The sequence below is a fragment of the Manis javanica genome, chromosome 11, assembly GCF_040802235.1.
Source record: "Manis javanica isolate MJ-LG chromosome 11, MJ_LKY, whole genome shotgun sequence".
Taxonomy (NCBI): domain Eukaryota; kingdom Metazoa; phylum Chordata; class Mammalia; order Pholidota; family Manidae; genus Manis; species Manis javanica.
In genome coordinates this window covers 93,176,753-93,187,853 of record NC_133166.1, presented here as the reverse complement: position 1 = coordinate 93,187,853, position 11,101 = coordinate 93,176,753, and the positions used below count along the sequence as shown (strand labels likewise).

General features: G+C 40.4%; 1 long non-coding RNA gene across 2 annotated transcripts in view; it reads right to left on the bottom strand.

Annotated features, from left to right (window-relative positions):
- Positions 1–1,193: 1,193 nt before the first annotated feature.
- The window catches only part of LOC108408554 (uncharacterized), a 149,317-nt gene continuing 139,409 nt past the window's right edge, over positions 1,194–11,101 (bottom strand). The window contains exons 4-7 of one of the 2 annotated variants that reach the window (XR_005058866.2): positions 8,583–8,767; positions 7,699–7,897; positions 4,958–5,088; positions 1,194–3,867 (exon numbers count right to left, since the gene is read on the bottom strand). This is a non-coding gene — a long non-coding RNA (uncharacterized lncRNA). The remainder of the gene's footprint in view (positions 3,868–4,957; positions 5,089–7,698; positions 7,898–8,582; positions 8,768–11,101) is intronic. The other variant, XR_001856023.3, reaches the window with a different exon arrangement.

Below are 11,101 nucleotides of genomic sequence, written 5' to 3'. Positions count from 1 at the left end.
TCTGAATTCCTTTTTCGTATAGTTATATGCACATTTATGTAATGTCTATATTACTAAAAATAATTAATTTTTTATTACTAAAAAAAACAACTCATTAAAATACAGTCAAATTTTTCAATGGAAATGCTTTGTTAATGAAAACTATCAAAAATTGGAAAAAGGAAAAAAAAGTATATAACAAGTCCTGTCAGTATTATATGGTTTGAAGGCCTACCCAAGGATTGTCTAGGGCATGCCATTGTTTAATTTACTATTTACTGCTGATTAAAGGTCCCAGACTTCATGATGGTATCATGACACTTAGAGATTTTTGTCCAATAGAGATGCAAATAATGTCTCTTTTGTAGAACAGATAATCTAAAGGGTTTTGCTTATTGACCTGTAGGCTATGAGCCAGTTTGTTGTATCTAGTCCAGCAATCTTATCCTAACATTCCTTTTTTAAATTGCCTGTAAGTACCTAAGTCCTCAAATGCTCTTTGAACCTATCTTAACATCTTCCTAATTCCCTCATCAATAAATGAGTAAATAAACTCTTTGACATGGGTTCATTTTAGATGTGCATGTGAGTCATGATTTTAATTTTTGTTAATTATGTTAGCGCTAGGAAAACTTATTAGGAAAATAATTACCATAATCTTTTACAAAATGAAAAATTATTTGGCAATTTGAATCATCACATTCTAATTCAGTTGCTAAATCAGTTCAGAGTTTTTCTATGTGTTTTCTTGTAGCTGGGCATTCTTGTGTTCAGGCCGTTGACATGATCGAGCACAGCTGCCACTTGCTGCAACAAGATAAGCTGGAGAAGTTCTAAAGTCTCTTCTACAACTGTATTCACAATGAAATAAAAATCAATCTAACAATTGCTATGGGCTTCCTTTCCTTTGCTTATTCCACTCTTTATTGATGGTCTGAGCGATAAGGCTCACGTCACCACATGCTCACAATGTCTGGCTAGCTTAGCACATATGAAATACAGTTTCATTCCAGTTTTCCTGCCAACAGGAGAGAATAAACAAAGCTGGACTCTGAAGGAGTGGGCTTATTGGTAGAAGCTGCTCTGCACCTTGTTAATACATAATGCTCATCGACACAGGGACCATTTGGTAACACTTGGAGCCAAATTTCTGCTTAATTCATGGCTGCTTTAAGCCATATGAACTATCATGGGTGCACATACCCAAGGTTTGAAAGAACGAAAAGTGTGGGCAATGCAGACTTGAATTTAAAATTTGTGGATAATTCACAGTCTAGTGATCCACATTTCAATGGACAAAAAGTTGAGTTACAGGATGAATTCAGTAAGCACAAAATAGGAAAAACAGAAAAAACAAATGGTGGGATTATTTTCTTCATAGAAGGATTGTCCACTGTACAAAAAATGTATAATAAGGCCTTTTAGGAGCAAAACCCCCTAGGACTCTAAGCTTTTCTTTTCCTTCCTTCCTTCACTGTTTCCTCTCTTGCTCAGTACATACGCCTAGAGCAGCACAGTAGAATGAGCAAGGCTTTGATGTGTGACCTCACAGAAAGCTATTCATCTCCCCTGGCTAGGATTTTGGCTGAGTGGGCCTAGTGGAATCTTCAGACTCCATTAAACTCTATCCGATGACTTACAGACAACTTTCAAGAGGACCTATTATGTAACATATTCCTCAAGTAATGTGAGGAAAGTAATTGTCAGAAAACATCCAGATCCTCAGCTCACCTAAGGAGGAAGGACCGTGTTTTGGAATGGATGTACTCAGGCTGCTAACTTGTTCTGTCCCAGAAAACATAGTTAAAAAGAACACCAGATGAAGCAAGCTTTAGGGCTTCCAGTCAGAGCTTTACCAAAAACTTTGTCCGGCCTTGAGCATGTCACTATGCCTCTATAAAATGAGAACTCAGACCAGATCTCTCTCCTAGTGCTAATTTTCATTACCCACCCAATTTACAGATATTTAGCCAGTTGCAAGGGTAGCTAGATTAAGTCTACATTTTCCATTTATTGGTACTGCAAACAGGCACACATCCTAGCTATGGTACTCACAAGCAGTGAATACTTAGGACAAGTCACTTAAACTTGTAAAACCTCAGTGTTCTTATCTGTAAAATGCTACTTATAGCATATATTTTGAAGGTTAAATGGCTAAATATATTTAAAATGCCTAATATAGTTAAGTAATATGTACCTTTGTTCAGTAAGTAGTTGTTTATCCGGTTGCAGCCATGGTCTAGTCAAGCTTCCAAGCTAAATGAAAAATATTGCATAATTATTTTTTTAAATCTATTTTCCAAGTGTGTATGCTCTTTTTCCATCTGGTGCAACTCACTCATAACTTCAAGATCTCCTACTAGAATTGAAATCAAATTTTGTATTTCACAACAATTCTCTCAGGAGTGTGTAAAGATTAGCCATATCATACTTGTAATCTTTTATTACCCTGCAAATCAAAAATGTGAGTAGTATGGACTTTCAGAACTCAATTTGAGTTTCAATTTTTTAAATTTAAACATCATGTGTAAGATCTCAAAAAGCATGAAATTCACATTATGCAATTACCACATTTTACAGGTTCATTTAAAAAAGTTTGTTGGGACCGTCATCCAAAGTTGTCAATAATTCTAAGCTTAACTATTGAAAGCATTCAGCTTTAGATACTCAATAGTTATTTCCACTTAATAACATGCTGTTCTCCAATTTATCAGTCGCCAGTGCTTAACTCCAGCTGTTATAGAACTTTTGAGGAAAAAAAGAATCTCTCTTTAATGCATTGTGTCCAAAGGCCTTAGATTTTGAGGATTAAATAAATGTTCAAAGTCATAAAGACAGGGGTGAAGATAATAATAGTACAATTTATTGAATATCTACTTCTTATTTAGCACTCACTATGGATCTGACATTATTAAGTACATAAGCATTTAATTTAATATTTACATACTTGATTTGACAAGTACCAAAGATAAGCATTATTTTTCACACAGGGAAACAGGGTCAAGGATGTCCAGTGACTTGCCCACAGTTACAGAGCTCCCAAATGACAGGGCTGTGAGTGTTTCTGGTCTAGAGTCTGTGCTCTGTCCACAATGTCGCACTCTTCATTAACAAATTACCATAAAGCTCTGGAGCCTCATCTTCATGTCCACCCTACCTTCCTACTTAATCACAAGCTGTATGTCTACTGGCTGTCCTCTGGGAAAGAGGGGGAAACAACAGGGGAGAGAACTGGGTACCAGGAGATGGAATGTGATCACATCATCATCCCACAGTGGAGGTTCTTGAAGCTATTGCACATTCCAGAGCAGGACATGACCAGCCTTAAGCTGTGCAAAATCTTGGAGTGATGCTGCAGATAGGGAGTCCAGCCAGAGGTGTTGTGGGAATGGCGAATATGGGGTGGTGGTGTGTTGGGAGCCGGGGCTATGTCCCTTCCCCCACGTCTGAACACAGCATGGGAAAGCACAAGCTTGAGAGCAACCGGTGCAGTCCTTGGAAGTTATCTGCTCACAAAAACATATCTTGTCCTTGAAGATGAGCCAAGACTCCTCACTCTGAAAATAGGGAGACCTTGAGGATGTGTGAAAACACCTCCCCGCCAGCGCCACCTAAGGTCCAATTATCTCCTGACCCACCCCTTACTTGCTACTTGTATAAATTGAGCCTGTAAACAATAAACTTCGCCAGCTTGATCAGACATCCTGTCTTGCTGGTCATTCTTTGTGTCTCTTGCTTGTCTCATTTCTGCAGGCGTCTCCGGTACACTCCACGTTCGTCCCGTGGGCCGGGACAGTAGTGATGGTAAAATCTGAATTTGAGCCAGGGCCCGTGGTGGCATCTACCAGCTGAGCTTGGGGTGGAGAAGGAAGGGCAGAGCTCAGATCTCTGGTGTGGTGAGAAAAGAGGAAACGATCAATTTATAGAGAGAAGAGGGGCTCAGTTATGGCCATGTCCCTGGGGCAGGGACCAAGGAACATCCTTCCCTACTCATCCCGGGCTCCTTGCTTGGGAAGGGGCCTCTAGCATCCTCTGAAGGATTAAATTTTGAGTCCAGGCCGAAGCCAGAGAGAAACAAGGAGAAAAGGAGGAGCCACATTGGAGGCAAAGCCCACAAGATGGAGCATTGCCGGGTCCTAGAGGAGACTGGCAGGAGGGGTCAGCATCCAGGGTTTTGAAGGTCAAGTGTCAGTAGGAGGGGGGCTATTTCCCGACCTTCCTAGGGGGCAGGTAGAGGGAGGTTTTCCTTCTAGAAGGCAAGTGGGGGAAGCACTGAGAAAAATCCCTAAAGGACAGCAGGGTGCTCGCAGAAAGGGGCATCATTTCCCAGCTGGATCCACCCCAGGCTGCAGAGCCCACAGGTCCACAACCACCCCGGCATAGGAGCCACGCTCGGGGAGACCATTCTCGGGGTGGAGGTGGCACATCCTCCGAGGAGAGGCCTGTGGCATGCTTGCCTTTACAGTCTTCTCCCCATTCTGGGGAATAAGGGAGAGTTCCTGAACAACTGCTCCCATTTTAAGAGATTCCAGAAGATAGGAGGCCACATCTGTCATGTGTCTAAGAGGAGGATGGGGGACACCATGGCAGGGTTCTCCAGGTCTCCATGGCCCTTAGAGGATACGTGCTATCGCCCTTCTCAGTCCTTGGCCCCATAAGAAGGTACACAGAGACCAGCAGAGGGGCAGGAGCCCTAGGAGCTGCTCGGGCAGCCCAACTTGAAGAAGAGGACTTCAGAGCTTTTACTCCTGGCAGCAATGAAAGGGCCTAAATGAAGCTAAACTGTGACCCCCTAAAAGCCACCAATAGTCCCTATGCAGAGAACACCTTCTCAACAGAGCAGAGACAGGGACAGGCTCAATCAGCATGAGCACAGGACCCCTCTCTGCCCTGCTACTCAAGTGTGACCCTCTGACAGGCAGTATCAGCAATCAAAATAGAATTTGGTTAACAAGACAGAGTATTTCATTATACTTACTTATTTACATATTATCCTTGTTTCCTGTCTTTTGTTCACACTCCAACAGCACATGGTGACTCTGCCATAAACTCATACTGAGAATCTGACAACTTCTCATCACTTCCATTGTTGGTAGCAACCGGGCCGATCTATGAGAATGGAAGTCAGATTCCCGTCATTCTTCTGCTTAGATACTGTCCATGACAGTCACAAGCAATGCAGAGTCTCAGGCCCCACCCTCAACCTCCTGATCAGAATCTGCTTTTTATCAACATCAATAGGAGATTCATATGCACATGGAAGTCTGAGAAACACCACTGTGAATCATGCATCTGTCACCAGTTGGGGGAGCAGAGCCCCCTCTCCCTTCACATGAGCACTGTAAGACCCCACGGGTGTTCAGGGTCTGAGCAGAGGCAAGGAGGGAGTTCTAAAGGGACAAGATAGAAGAGTGTGTTAAGAAAGTCCACAGAAATTCTATCAGGTCACCAGGGGGTAATGCCAGGGAGAGGGGAGAAGAAAAGTTTAGGTGAAGTTTAGGAATGAAATTTTCTAACAAATGGTCTTAAATAGTCCAATAAGACTGTTCCAGTAACCAGACAGGCAGGAAATAATATGAAATGTGGCCAAGATGTTTTTAAGGACAGTTCAACAGAGGACATTTGAAATCAGTAATAAGAAAAGAATACAAGCAGTCTATGTTTTTATGCTCAATACACTGAGAGCTTTCAGGAAGCACTTTATCAGTCAGTCATTCACCCACCAAACATTCATTAGAAATCTAAATGCCGGACGCTGTGCTAGCTGCCAGGATGCAAATAAACAAGACGTGGGCCCAGGGGATTTAAGGACGAGTGTGTGAGACAGTTACTCCTTCAGCAAATATTAGCTGTTACCCACCTTGCTCTAGGCACCATCATGATTGCTAGGAATATAAATGCACAAAATAAGCAAAATCCTTCTTTCGAAGCTTACATTCTAGAGGAGGAGACAGATAATACCCGAAATAGGTCAGTAAAGTGAATAGGGTGTGGGATAAGGGCTAAGAAAATAGAAGGAGGCAGCAAAGATAGAGAGGTGCAGCATGGGGGGGGAGCAGGGGTGGCAGTTTTCTAGAGGGTGGCTGAGAAAGAAGCACGGATTTGAGTGACCCTGGAGAGTGAGAGGGCACACCCTGTGGGTGTCTGGAAGGACAGCACTCCGGGCAGATGGAGCAGTAGTTCAAAGGTTTTTCTGTGCCAAGACCAACAAGGAGGTCACTGTGTGGCTGCAGCAGGAGGACAGGTAATGGCCAGAAGACATGGGTGGGAGAGTAACACTGGTTGGTAGAGTGGGTCTCAAGGGCTGCCGTGAGGACCTGGGTTTTTCCTCGGAGTGAAAGGGCAGTCATGGACAGTTTCTAAGCAGAAGAGTGATGGGTATCTGACTTCCATTCTCATAGATCAGCCTGGCTGCTATGAACAATGGCAGTAATGAGAAGTTGTCAGATTCTGGGTATGAGTTCGTGGTAGAGTCACATTTGCTGTTGGAGTGTGAACAAAAGACAGGAGACCAGGATAATATAATATGTATACAAGTAAGTATAACGAAATACTGTGTCTTGTTAACCAAATTGAATGACTTAAATCTCATGTAATTCCAAAGAGCTCTACTCTTGATCCCAGCACATCAGGCCCACTCTGGGCAGGACGTCATGCTAGAACAGCATGGTCTATAAGCTGCACAGAGAGCTCTGTACACCAAGTGAATGCCACACAGCTTCTCTGTTGTGATGAGGAAAATGAAATCACAGGATGTTCTCATTTATCATTTGTCTGCTTTTTTGGACCATTAAACCATGTGTTGGATATTTCTTACATTTCTGCACAGTGCTCTGAGGCTATAACTTCTGGAGACCTGATAATCCCCTCTTTGGAGTTTGCTGAAGGCAGGGGAAGGTACTACTGATGAGGTTTCTCTTATTGACTCCTTCTATACCAGCACTAACTCAAAAGCTGGTGTCCAAAGCCTCTTGGGTTCTTAAACTCTCTTCCGTCCTAAAACTACTTTCTCAAGGTGGTTGAACTTAAAACATGGCAAATGCCTCGAGGGAAAGTTCATCCCAAAGTAAACTAAATCTGAATTATAAATTTCTAAATACCCGATCATAAGTCTCAGTTCTTTTGAGACAATGTCCATCCTGACATCCTTTTCAAAAGAATCTATAATCCACAAACTTGAAGATCCAAAGGAATTTACATTTTAAACATCTAACCACAAGGTGGAGATCTAAAGCAAAGATTAGTTTTCATAGCAGGGCTCAATTTAGAATCCAGAACTTAACTCAGAGGAGAGCTGTATGTGTTCTCAGATTTTGCCAGAAATTGACTTATTATTTTAAGCTAGAGGAAAACACAATGCTTATTTGTCAGTGTTCTTTCATACAGATTAGAAATATACAGGGCATGCAAATACTTCAGAAAGCTCCAAGCAACATAACCTCAGGTGGCACAGTGGAGACACTCATTTGAAATTTCAAGCCTTAAATCTTAAGTAGGGAGAACACTATTGTCCTTTCATTTGATCATGGGTACATTTAACAAGGGCTAATGGGATTATTTTAGTCCAGATACTTTATGGCTGATAATGAAAACCAATTCCCTTTAACACCACAGAGAGCAGGGCCAGGGTAGCGGTTCAGAAGTTCTAAACCATGAGTGTGACTAATTTTTAGTCACCAGCTTTATTTCATTGGTATACTAGTCATAGAACTGATTTACCAAGTGAGCCTTGGGGACAGGAGAAAATCCTCACTTCCATTTTAGATGAGCAGTTTTTATCAGTTAGGTCAATTATACACCAAAAGCACTTGTGTTTGATTCACAGAGTATCTCCCAGGTTAACTCTTCTGCACATTTCATTATTTTAAAAATAATCCAGATTCGTTTGGCTTCTTATAGTGTGAATAATTATTCTTCCCTATAGAAACAAACAAAAAGCAATTGAGAAAAGCTAAATAATAAACAGAAAATGTGGTATGATCTTTTCTCAGTTTTTACTCCCATTTTACCTTATGTTAAAGAATGACAGAAGTAAATTAAACTACTCTCAACTGCCGCTAAAATTCTGGGTAGTGTAACTCCTTAGAAGTTCTGCTATTATTTATCATAATGAAAGAACCCATTAGTGGAAATTGTTTTCCTCCTTGTTTACCCAGGTTCTAAAATCTTCAATCTTCTATTTATTAAAGGTTTGGATCAGCCACACCTTAAAAAATTAAAAAGGAAGGCAATCACAAGCTCAAATATTGTTGCTTTCAGCTGCTGGATGGGAATTTCCCTTCATTACTTAGCACTGATTTATCTCAGTCACCTGTGTATGCTACAATTAGTAGAGCAGAGTTCCAAGCTGTTTTTATTTAGATAAGCATCAAAGGTTGGGATGCTGATTTGTACTTGAGAGACCTTTGATCGCGTGTACCTTGATTTGGAAACCAAATTGGAACTCTAACAAGAAAGATTTGTCTCTTCCTCTACTTTCTGGTCTCAGCAAGTCAGGAAATACCAAGAGCTGGCTTCCTGGTAGTTTAGAACTTCGGCTTCCTGTTCTGGTGACGAAAGCAGAAGTGGAGAAACATGAGAATGTTACCAAAAAGCACACTGACCTTTTGCAGTCAACCACAACATCCAGGTTAAATTTTGTTCCAGTGTTGCTTGTTTACTTAACCATCACAAGCTTACATGACACCATCTCAAACCACAACAAAATCTGAAGACGTTCAGGTCACCGTGCACTGGCTGCTTCAGCGGAGATCCTGAAAGAGTGGGAAACATTCTCCAGGAGTGGCAGCTGCAAAGCAAGCATGCAATCATGTCCCCCAGATAACCAGACACAAGCTAAGATAGCAAAAGAGATGCTCAATTCTCAATTCCTCCAGGCAGTGGTTCTCAAACTTTGTGTGCATCAGAGTCACCCGGAGAGGTTGTTAAAATGCAAATTATGGGCCCCATCCCACTGCCACCCCAGTTTCTGATTTAGTAAGTCTGGTGTGGGGTCAGAGAATTGGCATTTCTAAGTTACTAGATGATGCTGATTCTACTGATTTGAGGACCACACTTGGAGAACCACTGCTTTTGCTGATTTTGCCCATGAAAATGGGGAAACACTTAAACGTTAGGAAATGTTGGGATCTCATTTTAAAGAGGAAGTGAGCCAGGAGTACAAGGCTTAGATTCAGCCACACTTGGGGTCTGAATCAAGATCCGTCCAAAGCTGTGAGTCCAGGCAAATTGTTTCACATCCCTAAATCATCCTTTCCTCACCTGTAGAATGGGGGGCATTCATCATACCTGTTTCTAAGAACCAAATGAGATATTGTATGCAAGGTGCCTGGCACATGGTACTCTGTAAGTGATTATTTTAATCACTATTAGTATTAAAAAAAGAAAGAAAAATAGTTCATATGTAGGCAATAATCCCTGAAATCTAAGCACAGGAGAAATTCTGGCAGGATACAAGATGGGTTTGTTTTCTATTCAGATTGAGTTAAAAGATAGTGATATAGTTTAAAGAACAATCTCTCCCTTTTAAAATAAAAATTTCTCATAATATCCCCAGTTGTTTCTTGAAAACTATACCTAATTCCCATTTCCTTATTTCTATCTTAAAGCTTACTCAAACACTGGCTTCTTTTTCTTTAATAAAAAAATTATTTTGATATATATTTTTATTGAAGTATAGTTGATATATAATATTATATTGGTTTCAAGTATACAACATAGTGATTTGACAGTTAGATATATTATTAAATACTCACCCCGACTAGTATAGTTACTATTTGTCAACATAGAGATGTTACAGAACCATTGACTATATTCTCTATGCTGTACTTTCATCCCTGTGACTAATTTATATAATGACTGAGATTTTGTGCCTCTTTATCCCCTTCACCTATTTCATCCACCTACCCCTACCCCATCCCCCTGGTAACCACTAGTCTCTTCTGATGTCTGTGAGTCTGTTGCTGTTTTGCTTGGTTTTGTTTTTCAATTATACATATAAGTGAAATCATATGGTATTTGTCTTTCTTCACCTGATTTATTTCACTTGGCATAATACCCTCTAGGTCCAGCCATGCTGTCACAAATGGCAGGATTTCTTTGTTTTTTTTTATAGCTGAATAATGTTCCATTGTGTATATGTACCACATCTTCTTTATCCACTCACCTATTTATGACTTTCGTTGCTTCCGTATCTTGGTTCTTGTAAATGTGTGGCAATAAACATAGGGGTGCATAAATCTTTTCAAATCAGATATTTTACTTTCTTCAGGTCAAGTCCTAGAAGTGGAATTCCTGGGTCTAATGATATTTCTATTTTTAATTTTTTGAGGACCCTCCATATTGCTTTCCATAATAGCTATATCAATTGACATTCCCATCAACAGTGTAGGAGGGTTCCCATTTCTCCACATCCTTGCCAACACTTGGTATTTCTTGTCTTCTGGGTAGCGGCTATTCTGACTGGTGTGAGGTGATATCTCATTGGGGTTTTGATTTGCATTTCCCTGTTGATTAGTGATGTGAAGCATCTTTTCATTGCCTGTTGGCCATCTGTATGTCTTCTTTGGAAAAATGTCTCTTCAGGCCCTCTGCCCATTTTTTAAATTTGGTTGTTTTTTAGGTGTTGAATTATATGAGTTCTTTATATATTTTGGATGTCAACCCCTTACTGGATATATCATTTATGAATATATTCTCTTAGACTGTAAGTTGCCTTTTTGTTTTGCTGATGGTTTCCTTTGCTGTACAGAATTGTTTTAGTTTGATGCGGGCCCACTTGTTTATTTTTGCTTTTGTTTCCCTTGCCTGGAAAGACATATCGAAAAAAATTACTCATGCTTAAAACATTTACTTCTATATTGTCACTCTTGCTGCTGTTTCTCTACCCTGCTATTTACACCAAAACAAAAAGACACAAAAGTTTTTTTTCTAATACAGAGAAATTTTAGGAGTCTAAAACTCCCAAGTAATGGAGTGAACCTTCTCCAGTTACCAAATCAGAGTTTGAACACAGTGGGATTAACTGAAGAAAATGAAGGAAATTAACAACATATGGTAATAAATGAGTCTGGAGACATTAAAATTAATTTATATGCCCAGTTTTCCATGCTAATGGGGCATT